Raw genomic sequence first — 12,043 nt, 5'->3', positions numbered from 1 at the left:
TATAGGAATCCAAATATTAAAGCTACCAAACAACAAATATTATCTTTTAAGTTTAAAGAGATTATTGAATACATTTAAACAAGTTATTCAACATTTATTTAGCCTCCCTTGATAGAACAGTAGAACCATAATCGAGCTGTATCACAATCCTAGAGCAAATCGAAAGCAGAAATTCTTGATGCAATAATGCAACTCCACCACAAAAAAGGTGAACTGTACTACAATGCTGTGACCAGGATAAATTGTCCAATGTCTGATGCCAGACACCTTCAAACATCAACTACCTGCTGGTGTTCATCACCAGCGTTAAACAAAAACCAGAAAGAAAAAATATATATTTTTTAAAGGAATCTCTGGGCCATATGAGAATTGTGATTCTCTGTTATTACAGTCGCCAAGTTGTGTTGCTGTCATCAGAGCTTAATCTTAAATGAAGGTGGTTGGATGACAGCTGATGACCTAGAGGATTTAAAGAATGCTTTTTAGATAGTATCAGGATCAACTTCAGCTGGAGGATTTGAAGCAACACTGGAGAAGGAGGAGTTTGTGTTTCTTTGACAATAACCTTCCTTCTTTGATGGGGTGTCACTTAATCTTAGAAGTATGGGCTGCTCTGATGTTATCACACTTCCATTCAAAAGAAGATGGCATTTCATTGGTTGTCCATCTATGTATCTGTTGTATTTTTGTAGGCACCAACTGCATCTTTCTTTCTTACAAATGCAAACTCTGCAGCTCCGTAACTCAACAAGCAGTTGCGCTTCAAGACACCGCATACACAGAAAAGCTCCCCAGTATCTTCCTCTGTGACTCTTGGATGCAAATTATTAATGGTCTTTTTTGGGCCTTCTAAAGAGCAAAAGACAGACTCTTTATGAGTGAGCCCTACTGATGAGCTGGCCTCCCTTGTGACAAGTGTCCGTGACACGTTGGTTAGTGTCTTTGTGTGCAATAAAGGTGTCGATTGGCGAAGTGTCTTCCTGAGTAGACATGGGAGCTGTGTATGCATCATTTCAGTAAGAGGTAAAGCTTGCCCAAGAGAAAATGAATTTCCAGACATTCATGGCATTTATTGCACATTGTGTGCAGCTGTGATCTTCATCTTCATGGTGGGGTTGTGGTAAAGTTCAAAGTCATCATCAATACCATCATCATCCATATCTAGTAAAGAAGAAATCTGTTGTTTCCCAGGTTCATGGTTAACTACGTTTATTGGCATTCCTTTAACAGTGTTCATTACACTGGAACAAATAGTTTTTGACAGTGACATTTGGATATTCTTAGTTATATGTGTGGGTGAAGAACATGAAGAACCTTGTGCCATTGTTGTGTTGATAGTTACAGCTGGTGCACTCCTCTTTAAACTTAGTTTTTCATGAACATCCATTAGTTTGTTTGGTTTTCCTCCAACACTGATCTGCTTTTTCTAATTCAGCATCTCACAAGCATGTTGCATTTTGCCCTTCATAAGGACACGTGCGTCTTTGGCAACCTATTTCTTACGGGCATCTTTTATGCCGAGCTTCAGACGTGCATCTGTTACACCGATCTTCTGACGGGCATGAAATGCATTCTGGTAATTGGTTGTGGCTAAACGTCTAATCATTGCAGGCTGTATCCTGGATCTCATACCTCCCATAGCCAACGCTGTTATTAATCCTGTACGTTCCTATTCCTGCCATTACCATGCCCTTTTTTCTGATCACTTCATCCAACGATTCGTCCGCAGTATTTTTAATAAAAACGTGCACCTTCCCAGCAGCAACTGTGTAGGAAACCACATTACGGTTTTCCATGATGTTTCTGATGGCCATAAAAAAAAAGTTTACATACTGTGTTGATGTGTACCCCCCAGGGGGAAATGTTTGTCAGCCCATACACTTAGTGTATGGGCATTCCAAGTATAGGAGACACGCTCCTTTGTAATGAGAACATTTTTTAATGAGGCCCTCCTCCACATTTGTTACAAGGGGGATTGTGGTGCATGCAAATTTGGGCCAGGCCTTGCATTCAATGCATAAGCAAACAGTATGAGAGACACACTTTCTTCTAATGGGAACAATTTTGTCATGAGGCTCTCAAGTACGTCTGCTGAAAGGGTTATTGTGGTGCATGTAACATTGGTGCAGGGCAGGCCTTGCATTCAAAGCATAAGCAAGCAGTATGGGAGACAAACGTTAATACCCGGCACTGCCGCCAGCACTCAGGAGCAGAGCGTGCGGGCTGCATGTATTTCTATGCAGCCGCACGCTCCGCTCCTGAGTGCCGGTGGCAGTGCCTGGTATTAAGATGCAAAACTTGTCCGACTTTCCCGCATGTGTGATCTCGGCCTATGGCCTACATGCCCATATAGACGGCTTAGGAGGGATGATCCTACTGACAGATTTCCTTTAAGAATCTGACTATAAAACTATTACTTTAGAAACCCTAATAGAATTATAATTTACTACTATCAGTTTCTAAGAAGCTATCAAGTTACAAGCAACATGGCTGCACTCTCTGTTGTGACATAGAAAAATGGCTTTTGCACAAATGTAATTTTTTTTTATAGTTAATGCATACGCACTTGAGGCAGATTTATTGCAGAATCTTATATAAATGTCTCGTTCACCTATGACAATATTGAGAACTGATATCAGGACCACAGGAATGAAGTCATTGTGTGCGTAACAACATTCTATTGGCCATAACTTTTTATTTTTTTCTGCTTAGCTGCTTAGGAACTCATTTTTTGAGGGACAAGTTGTAGATTTTTTAGAAAAACATTGGGGATATATTCAAATGAATGTTTATTTTTTATTTTTTAGAATGCAGAATTTTTTTTACCTCTATAGCTTTTTATTCCTATTTTGTTTCCCAATATTTTCCTGTGACACCTGGATAGTGTAGCTGGGCCTATGTGTAAGTTTACATAATCTCCCTATTCTTCTGCCAAGTGTCTCCTCCCGAATCTTGCTTGAAAGTTAGGTACTGGGAAATTCCTCCACAAGCGATGACTCTAAGAAACCATGCCCAGCACTCAATAAGTGGTAGCAACAAAAAGTTACACCTAGTTATAGAAAAGGGAAGGGCATTTATTGCTCTAACAACAAGTCGGCGGAACTGGTAGGCAAGGTGCACAACAGACGTGTGATGAATAAAATGAAAGATAACATCTTTTGGATAGCAAATGAGTTATGACATTAGCTGTCAAATAACAAGTAGTAAAGACAACATAGATTTAAAACAGTGAGTATTAAAGATAAAAATAAAAATTGTCAAATGCACTTTCACACCTAGAACACCAGGTCAATACACCTGTAGTATAAACCTGTCCTTAATATAATTATTTGGTCCTATTCTCATCCAGGTGAGTGGGACAATTTTTTCTCATTTTTAATCCATATGCTTTCTGTATACAATCTGTTTTTTTTACTAAGCAGCTATTAATCATTTTTGCAAGACTATTTAGTTTCCCACCTTACAGAATTGCAATTTATCTGTAAAAATCGGATTCTAACTGATTTCAGGGTCAAATTGCAGCATCCCGTGATTTTTCCTCATGCCGAATACAGTTGAGAAAAAATACGCAGATCTGCACTGCCTCACTGAATAACACTGGTCCGAGTGCAATCCATTTTTTTTATCGGATTGCACTCATCCGTTTTATACACTCATGTGAGCAAACCCCCAATGTGAGGGATGGGATCAGACAACAAATACTATTCCTCTATGTTGTCAGCTTCTGCTACTGTTGGCAACTTGGATGAGGGGTGTAATTTTATAACCCAAAGGCCGGACCACACAGAGTGTTACGCTCATGCTCAGACTGTTTAGCACGACCGTAGATCATGGACCCACTGTGCCACAGACCAGACTTTCTCTGGAGGGGTGTGACTAAGCAGCTACTTTGGTGTTCACTGGAGCCAGTAGTGGTGAGGTCAGGATTGTGCAGCAGGTAGGTGCCAGGTACCACTCCAGTGCGGCATCCAGCAGTAGCAGCTGACCCCCAAGTGGACAGAACACTGTAACGACAGGTGCAGGCAGGTACTGTAGGTATACTTTCCAACTCAGCTGACTCACAGACAGGCAGGTACTGGCAGCCATGGCTGGTATACAGACAGGCGCTGGTGTATACGGGTGATGTACAGGTAGGCGGGTATAGGCAGACATGGATGGTACACAGGCAGGTCGGTGCAGGCGGACACCACTGTTATACTGACTGATGCAGTCGGGCATGGCTGATATAGATACACTGGCAGGCTGGTGGGCATGTCTGATACACTGGCAGGCTGGTCGGCACAGCTGAGATTCAGGCAGAGGTAGGACCAAGTTCAGACTGGACGAAGAGGAACAGCTTCAGGAAGAACTGGGTCACTAGAAGGTACGATTGGAATACAGGAACGGGTAGGACCCAGTTCAGACTGGACGGCAGGAACAGCTTCAGGAAGGACTTTGTCACTGACAGGTAAGACTGGAATTCAGGAACAGGTAGGACTCAGTTCTGACTGGACAGACAAGGAACTGCAGATGTGGACACAAAGGGGAACCGCAGATGGGGACAGGAAGGTAATCTCAGATGCGGACAAGAAAGGAACTGCAGATGGGGATAGGAAGCGAACTGTAGATATGAACAAGCAGGTAACTGCATATGAGGACAAGCAGGGAACCGCAGATGCAGACAAGCAGGGAGTCGCAGATGGGGAGAAGCAGGGAACTGGAGGTTCCCACAGGACAGACAGGAGCAGGTTCACATGGAACAGACAGGTTAAGGATAGTGCAGCGTCCCCTAGGGCCAGGGTTACTCGGTCCCTTCCGGTCAGTTCTTCAGGGGTTGTCATGGCAGCAGTGACCAGGTCCGTGGCCCTGGGTGTGCAATAAAAATTATGAGAATGATGATTAGGGAATAAAGATGGAAATGATTTGTGACACCACCCATGATGTTCGGCAAGGAAGTTGAAAGCCAATGCTGCAAAAAAGACAGCTGGGGCTGTTGGTGATGCAGCAGAGTTGTTACAGCTCTCCACGGGTAGAGCTAAACCCCAGAGCAGTTATAGGTGTTAGAGGTGATGATGGTGGTTGTGGTGCAAGGCAGGTGATGCTGTAAATAAGTCAGAGGACGCAATGGAGTGCAGTCTTCACACTTTTACTCACAGTTCTTCCATTTACAATCCCCAGCTGGGGTGCTGTGTCCTCCGGGTCAGTGGTCCAGTCAGCTTTCAGGTAATTTGGAGTACACCATGTCAGAACCCCCTTCAGATGTTCCTTCCCTGGCCGTCTCACTGTGCTGGCTTCCTCCTTTCCTACCCTGAGCCTTCGAACACAGTGTCCCAAGCCAGCAGCCCCGGATCCTGTAGGGTGACATGCTCTAGGTCCCCTTGATCCTATCCGGCTGCCTTTTCAGCAAATGTGTATGGATGTGACTGCAGCACATGCAGATACTGCAACCCCCAGTTAGCTAGCTGAATCCTTAGTTTCTCTACTAGTCTGGGGACAGTTCCCTACTGCGACCTGATCCCTCCACCTGACTGTGGTCTGAATGGATACGGCCCCCACGGGTGGATTCCTCACTACCCATGCCCCTAGAACCCTTTCTTTCTCTCTTCCACTGAAGCTTATCTTTCTGTTCTTCTTTCCTTTCTCTCCTTCTACTGTCTTCTAGTCTAGGGATGAGCTCCTCACTGTTCAAGTCCCCAGCTCCAACTGACTCACTCTCTCACTGTCACTTCCTTCAGCTCTCTCCCTGCTGCTTTCTCCACCTACACCCTCTGTCTAGCTGCTCCCGGGCCCTGAGAGGTATAGTGTTGGATGCAAGTGTCTGGATTCTGAGTAGTGCCCCCCTCCTTACCTGAGAGCAGAATACCACACCTCTGGATTGGGTGCAATACCTCTGTGGCGACTGAACGCTCAGGGGTGCCACAATAGGCAGACAAGACAGACTGGACCAAGTTCACACAGGATGAACATAAGGACAAGTACACACTGGTCTGACAGAGCCAGATTCATACAGGGCACTTACTAAGAAGTAGCAAGTGTACACACAGATCACTAATGTTGCACAGCAACAACAGAATAGAGATCAGTATTGGTTCAAAAACTGCAGGTTTTAGAGATAGGTACAGGATCAGACACTGCAGGTTAGCGATAGGTACTGATTCAGACACCGGAGGTTTAGAGATAGGTACTGGTACAGACATTGTGGTTTAGAGAAAGATCCAGATTTCAATACAAACAGGTTCAGAGCTAGGGCCTAATTCAGACTAGTTCAGACACAGGTACAGGTTCAGGGTACATGCCTGGGCATACAGACCCAGGGAAATGTAGGACAAGAGGCTCACCGCATGGCCTAGGGTGGTGAGTACATTCGTGTCCAAGCATGGTGGGGGATGGGAAGCCAAGCAGGGTTGCAGGCAGTGGTGTTGCACAGAGAATAAGATTAGTGAGGTTAGGTCCTGATGATAAGGCTGTTGCCTCTCGTTTTAATTAATTTGTGTCTTTTATCCATAGTCTGAGGGGGAACAAAGGAATTTACCAGACCTCCTGCTCGAATACAAATAAAGGAGGATTGTGTTCACTCAAGAAGTACTCCTCTTTGGTGCTACTCACAGAGCACTTCTCAATGGTGCCACCTGTACAGCTCTCCTCCTTTTTACCATTCACAGGGCACTCTTCCTTGGCATCACTCACAGAGCGCTGCTCCTTGGCATCACTCGCACAGTGCTTCCCATTCATGTCACTATCAATGCTTCTTGCTGGTGTAAAAGAGCGCTCCCCATTGGTGTCACATTCGTAGAGATTTCATTGGTGTCTCTGAGAATGCATTCCTCGTTGTTGTAATTCACAAAATGTTCTTCAGTGGGGTAACTCACAGAGCACTCCACATTGGTGTAGCTCATAGAGCACTCTTCTTTAGTGCCATTCACAGAGTGCTTCTCTGTGATTTCACTCATATAGCCTTCCTCATTGGTGTTACATGCAGACTGCTCCTCATTGGTGTTATTCACAGTGCACACCTCGCTACTGTCATTCACAGAACGCTCCCCATTGAAGTAACTCAGAGAGAACTTCTCCTTGATGTCACTCCCAGAGCACTTCTCTTTAGTGTCACTCACAGAATGCTTTTCATTTTGTCACTAACAGTGCTCCTTGAGTGCTACTTGGTGTCACAGGCAAACCGCTCCTCACTGGTCTTACTAGCAGTGCATTCCTCTTTGGTTTCACTCACAGAGTGCACCTCATTTTTGTTACTTTCATAGTGTCCCTCATGGTCCCAATCAAAGAGTACTCCTTGGTAATGCCACTCACAAAGCTCTCCTTCTTGGTGTCACTTCTTGGTGTCACTCACATGGTGCTCCTCCCTTGCATCACTAAACTTTGCAACTAAGCAGAAGACAATGCTTGTGAAGCACTTAAAGTGATAGAAAAACTTCTTTTGAGAACAGCAAATAATCTTAGTTACTGGATCGCCTAAAAATGTGCAAAGGAACGGATTTATTAAACTGTGAATTGAACTGTGAAAATGGCTGCCATGGTGGTGCAGTGAGGTGTGTTATTGTGGGTGGCACTCAAGAAAAGGCGCAAAACAACATGAATCTCCCTTGCCTGTATTTCGGCAATGGCGTCATGGCTGACTCCCAGAGGGGTCCGGATCTTAGCCTGGTATGGTGGCAAAGGGAAGAGACACCACCCCCAGGGGGTGGAGAGGAGCTCAGCGGTGGGAAAGGGAGCCAGGAAGAAGCCCGAACACCAGGAGGCCATGATGGAGAGAGGAAGGAGGCCTGGAGAGTGTGGTGGAGCACAAACCCCTTCTCCCGACTCCATGGAATCAGGCTTCGGCCCCTTGGAGGAACTCGACCTGGCACAGCTAGAAAAGGAAATTGAAGAGCTGAACAGGAGTCTGCAGCAGCGACAGGCTCTGCTTGCACAGAGAAGACAGGCTGCCCAGGAGGAGTCCACCATCTTGATATCATCACCACCGGTACTCGCTACCATCACCCAGGTACCATCACCACCGGTACTCGCTGCCATCACCCAGGTACCCGCTGCCATCACCCAGGAACCATCACCACCGGTACCCACTGCCATCACCCAGGCACCGTCACCACCGACACCCACGGGCTGTTCCCTGATACCATCCTCACCGGACCCTGCAGTCACACCAGTGTTCCTGTCACCAAAATCTGTGGAGGAGCATTGAGGTCCTGGAGGAGCAAGTACAGCCATCGCCAATGTGATATGGGAGGCTTTGCTGGGCCCCATTGGGTTACCCTCGACCCCAAAGTCCGGCCAGGTGGTAATGGATGTGGTATGGGACCGGAAGATAGCACCCAGGGGAGAGATACTAGAACCTGTCCCCATAGTGCGGTCACCTCCCACAGCTAGTAGCAAGCTGGAAATCCCCAGTGGGAATATACAGGAAGCAGGTGTGATGGGGTTCCTTCTGTTCACAGAGGAGATCTGCCATAGGCAGATCCTACAGTTTGAAAGGGAGAAAAAGGAGCGGCAGCAGCAGAAACTGACCCTGGCGGAGCGGGAACTATGGGGAAAGAAGCAGGTCTGACGTGAGCGCCTGGATGATATCGACCCTATGGGCTGGGGCAGAGTTCTCAGCTTTGATAACGATTGGGGGTTCGGCTTCATCCAGGACTCCCGGAAGGCTCCTGACCTCTTTGTCAAAAGGTGGGATGTGGAGGCACATCTTATCAGGGGGCATCCAGAGCGAGATGTGTTCCCTGGGGAGTATGTATCCTTTCACGCCACCTGGGAGCCCGCGGCTGGTACGCGCTACACTTCAGGAGGATTTTGGTAGAACTGGCAGATCTGTATAACCAACAGGGGGCAATAGCAACTGCAGCAGCCCCAACAGCTGCTGTATCAACTCCACTAACCATTTCAGTTGTGGCAAAAATACCAGTGCCACTTACAACAGCAGCAGTGACACCAGCTGCAATAAAGAAACAGGCTGCAATTACACCTCGACAGGCAGCTACTACTTCAGCTTCACCAGATGAGGTTCAGAAAGCTGATGTCACCCAGGTTGCCAATGCCTTCATTATGCATCCCAACAGGAGGCATCCAGAAATTCTAACCTGGAAGCAAGGAGGACAGAGAGCTTCCACTGCACCAGGAGGTAATATGCCTCAGTAATAAAAATACAGACACTTCAGCAAGTCATCGTAAATAGTTAAAGTAAAAGTTAACCCCAGGCGGATTTTGACAATTTGTTCCTTTATTCCCTTTTATAGTCAGAATAAGTGATCAGAACTGGAGAGGTCATGAACTCTGAGTGACCGGACACTCTTATTGTATATAGTTCAGCACCTTTTCAGGTGCTCCTCCTTGGTTTTACACAAGCCTTTTAGAGCGATAATATTTCACCATTGCAACAACAGCAGATCTGAACAAAAACCTGTTGGGTGTGGCCGAAGGTGAGGTCTATGGGGAAGACCAGTTATGTCCTGCAGCCCACCCAGGACCACCGTTGGAGGTTTTGAGCGGGTCCTCCACACAACACAAGGACATTTGAAGATACCCCGGCTGGGACCGTATCTGCCATACTTCATTGATAATTACAGTTTCTGTAACCAATAAAAGTGTTAATATGACTGCAACTACTATGCCATGTTTTAGGAAAGTATATAACTGATAGTGTATAGGAGTATTATAATATTGATAGGATTGAAAGCACTTTTTTGTAGAATATATTATAAGAGTAGTAATATTTAATAATTAAAAGTCTTGTTTCACTTACAAGGTGTCCAGAGCAGGTGGCGAACCAAAGATGGCGGTTGTCACCAAAAAGTGGTTAGATATAAAGGAATAGTATAAATATAGGTAATATAAATAAAGTTATTTTGTAACGTTAAAAGTAAAGATGCTTCTCCTCAGGAGAAGGTGTTTATAGTAATACTAGCTGAAGAGCCCGGCGCTGCCCGGGCATAGTAACTAACTGTGGTTAGTTATAACAAATTATAATTATCCTCCATCCCATAGTCCCGTGCCCATATACCCATCATACATATCCACCATCCCATAGGTCCATGCCCATATACCCATCATACATATCCTCCATCCCATAGTCCCATGCCCATATACCCATCACACATCCTCCATCCCATAGTCCCATGCCCAAATACCCATCACACATCCTCCATCCCATAGTCCCATGCCCATATACCCATCATACATATTCGCCATCCCATAGTCGAGTGCCCATATACTCATCACACATCCTTCATCTCATAGTCCCATGCCCATATGCCCATAATACATATCCTCCATCCCATAGTCCCGTGCCCATATACCCATCATACATATCCTCCTTCCCATAGTCGAGTGCCCATATACCCATCACACATCCTCCATCCCATAGTCCCATGCCCATATACCCATCACACATCCTCCATCCCATAGTCCCATGCCCAAATACCCATCACACATCCTCCATCCCATAGTCCCATGCCCATATACCCATCATACATATTCGCCATCCCATAGTCGAGTGCCCATATACTCATCACACATCCTTCATCTCATAGTCCCATGCCCATATGCCCATAATACATATCCTCCATCCCATAGTCCCGTGCCCATATACCCATCATACATATCCGCCATCCCATAGTCCCGTGCCCATATACCCATCATACATATCCTCCATCCCATAGTCCAGTGCCCATATACCCATCACACATCCTCCATCCCATAGTCCCGTGCCCATATACCCGTCATACATATCCTCCATCCCATAGTCCTGTACCCATATACCCATCACACATCCTCCATCCCATAGTCAACCAATATGACATTATAATGAGCGGCGGGGCTTGCAACCTATGATGACATCAGCATCGCCATGGCAACCATTGTGACATCATAATGAGGGGCGGGGCTTGATGCACACTCACTGTTTCCCCATTATGTAGATAGGGGCATTATGACATCATAATGAGGGGCGGGGCTTGACGCGCACACACTTTTTCCCCAGCATGTAGGCAGGGGCCAAATTGTTTGGTGAATTGGAACGCGCGGGGTTAAAATTTCACCTCACAACATAACTTAGGATGCTCTCGGGGTCCAGACGTGTGACTGTGCCAAATTTTGTGGCTGTAGCTGCGACGGTGCGGATGCCTATCCCGGACATACACACACACACACACACACACATACATACATACATACACACTTTGAACTTTATATATTAGATATATTGTTATCTGCTGGCAGTGTTGAAAAATATTTTTTGTATGTTCCCCTGTAACATCTTGTACTTTATTTCAGCCCATGGACATGCTGGGTTTAACGGGAGGGAATGTGGCACCCCTGAGGGTTCATTGGCACAGAGGTGCTGCACCTCACCCAGAGGTGTGGTATCCAACGACCAGGTAAGATGGAGACACCTGACCACATTCTACACCTGCATCCCACACACACTTAGAACAGCAGAGCACCCTCTATGGCCCTGCTAGGTTCACGAAGGGTGTTGGGAGATGGGCGGAACTCAGGTTGAGAGCAGGAGAATTGTAGGACATGAGGAGAGTTCCCTCAGAGGGAGGGAAAGTGACAGGACGTGTTTGGAGCAGCTCCTGTCAGTAGGAGCTGCTGGATGGATTAGCTTTAAAAGGAAGCTCCCTGAATAGAAAAGGGGTACTTCTAGAGCCACGGGTGGAGAGTGCTCCCCGTGGGGCTCGTTCCATGCTGACGGACATCAGGTAGGGGAAGAATCCAGGTCGCAGAAATGTCTCAGCCCCTAGCCTAGTGGAGTGTACATCGGGACTTAACTAACAAGCTGACAGCTGTGGCAACTTTAGGGGCCACAGCCAACTACCACAGTTATCTTCTCTGGAAAGGCAGCCACATAGGATCAAGGAAATGCCTGAGTCACGTTATACGACAGGATCCTCGGCAGCTGGCCTGGGACACTGACTGTGAATTGCTGTAAAGGAAAGAAAGAGGAAAGCAGCATTGTGGAGATGGCCAGGGAAGGTACATACTGACAGGGAGTGCTGGAAGGGTGTACTTAATTTGTCTTCGAGTTGGCTGGACCCCTCACCTGAAGAACACG

At 46.3% G+C, this 12,043-nt stretch overlaps 1 pseudogene; it reads right to left on the bottom strand.

Moving 5' to 3' along the window:
• Positions 1–413: 413 nt before the first annotated feature.
• LOC141048331 (polymerase delta-interacting protein 3 pseudogene) lies at positions 414–1,060 on the bottom strand (annotated as a pseudogene).
• Positions 1,061–12,043: the final 10,983 nt, after the last annotated feature.

Source organism: Dendrobates tinctorius, unplaced genomic scaffold (genome assembly GCF_039654945.1).
Source record: "Dendrobates tinctorius isolate UK_male_01 unplaced genomic scaffold, ASM3965494v1 ptg000134l, whole genome shotgun sequence".
Classification (NCBI taxonomy): Eukaryota; Metazoa; Chordata; class Amphibia; order Anura; family Dendrobatidae; genus Dendrobates; species Dendrobates tinctorius.
The sequence above is the reverse complement of the archived record's forward strand: the minus strand, read 5'-3'. Positions and strand labels throughout refer to the sequence as shown.